The sequence below is a fragment of the Choloepus didactylus genome, chromosome 4, assembly GCF_015220235.1.
Source record: "Choloepus didactylus isolate mChoDid1 chromosome 4, mChoDid1.pri, whole genome shotgun sequence".
NCBI lineage: Eukaryota > Metazoa > Chordata > Mammalia > Pilosa > Megalonychidae > Choloepus > Choloepus didactylus.
In genome coordinates this window covers 188302962-188305313 of record NC_051310.1, presented here as the reverse complement: position 1 = coordinate 188305313, position 2352 = coordinate 188302962, and positions in this window count along the sequence as shown.

Sequence of the window (2352 nt, the reverse complement as noted above, 5' to 3'; positions counted from 1 at the left end):
CTTTCACCTTTCTCCCAACAAGGTGCATTATTCCCTTCTGGAAGTTGATAAAACAGAAAGGCCCAGGGATACTATGGCTGCTATTAATATAATTAAAGTCACATCTTGTAATGCTTCCCATATTAACTGAAGAAATTTCTTAGCTTTTTAGGGGGTATAAAATTCTTTCCAAACACTGCTTTTCTTCTCTCTATATCTGCAGTTTCCACTCAAGCCTCCATTAGATATTTGCAGTTGGAGCAAATTCCATAGATGTCTCCATAGCATTCTTGTATTTTATGTAATGCATCTGTGTACCTGAGCTCCATGAGAGTCCACAGCTCTGCAAGTGTATTTCCAATATCTCCATCATGATTAGCTTCCTTCAAAGAGTTTTTCATACCACTACATAGAACTGCATTGTTTGCCAAATCACACATTAAAAGAATAACTTATTAGGAGGAAAATATTTCCCCAAAGTATCTAATTTTCATTTGATATACTTACAAGATGAAAATCTTTTAATTATGAAGGTCTTCCTTAAAACAAACATACATTGTATAACATTATAAAGCAGCAGCAGCTGAAAGATTTCCCAGGGAGTCATCTTGACCTTTGGCTCATGACCAGTTTCTTCATATCAGTCATAAGATGTACACATTCGTTCCAGTTCAGTGTTCCCTTCTTTCCACACTCAGTTGCCTCAGGCTCCAAGTTCACTGCACAGCTGCCCCCACTGCCACTGCTACTACCACAGCTACAACCAAAGCTCATGCCCTTGATGCTGTCTTGGCTGGGTGTGGTCTCATGATGCAGCCCACAGGGATCCTGGGGGCAGGAGGGTGGACATGCATGCCAGCATGCAGAAGAGGAAGCACAGCTCAAAACCAGAGTAGAAGGGAGCAGTTAAAGGAAGGACCTGGCAAGCATATCCCTGATTGGTGAGTGTGGGCCAGGGATTAGAATTTGTTCCTTGATTAGGAAAGGGTAGCAGGAGTGAGCAGTGGTGGTACTGGAGCCTCTGAGCACCTCTTCCTCCGTGGCTTCCCTGAGTGCTTTGTCTCACTGCTACCGGATTTCACTCAATTAACATAGCTCAATTCTTTTGATTGGTATAGCTCTTTACCTCCCCACATATAAAGACAAAATAATTAGGGATTATTTTGGGATTAGAAAGCTCAGAAAACTTTAATGAAATGTGTCTATTACATAAATATACAAACAACAGTGATGATGTATTTTTCAAAATGATACAGAACAAGGACCTATATGCGTGTGTGTGTGTATCATTTGCTGTGAATATACATATATTGTATGTACATGTATATTGTTTGTTTTTTTAAATTTTGTTGAGATTGTTCACATATCATACAATTATCCAAAGATCCAAAGTATACAATTAATTGCCCCTGGTACCCTCATACAGCTGTCCATCCATCACCACAATTCATTTTTTTTTCAATTTGTAGAACATTTTAATTACTCCAGACAAGAAATAAAGACAAAAAACAGAAAAACATTAAAAGAAAAGGAAACTCAAAACTTCCCATATCCCTAACAAACCCCTTTCCATTGTTGACTCATAGTATTGGTACAGTACATTTGTTACTATTTATGAAAGAATGTTGAAATATTACTTACTGTAGTATATAGATTGCAGTAGGTATATATTTTTACCCTATATGTCCCTCTATTATTAACTTCTAGTTGTAACATCATACATTTGTTTTTGTTTGTGAAAGAGATTTCTAATATTTCTACAACTAATCATGGACATTGCCCACTACAGGATTCAGTTTTATGCATCCCCATCTTGTGACCTCCAACTTTCCTTCTGGTGACATACATGACTCTGAGCTTCCCCTTTCCACCACATTCACACACAATTCAGCACTGTTAGTTATTCTCACAATGTCCTACATCACCTCTGTTCATTTTGAAATACTTAAGTTCATCCTAGTTGAACATTCTGCTCATACTAAGCAACTGCTCCCCATTCTTTAGCCTTGTTCTATGTCTTGGTAACTAATATTTCATGTCTATGATTTCACATATTATAAATGGTTCCTGTCAGTAAGACCCCACAGTATGTGTCCTTATGTGTCTGGTTTATTTCACTCAGTATATTGCCCTCAAGTTTTCATCATCAACCCATTTTTTTAAGATGGTTTTGTTCACATGTCATACATTCCATCCTAAGTAAACAATGGATGGTTCCCTGTATAGTCACATATTTATGTATTCACCGCCCTTACCACTATGTATATAAGGACATCTGAATTCCTTCCACAATGCAGGAGGAAGAGTTAAAGATGGCAGAGATCCAAAAGAAAAAGAAAAAAGAAAGAGAAAAAAAACAACAGCTAGGAAGCA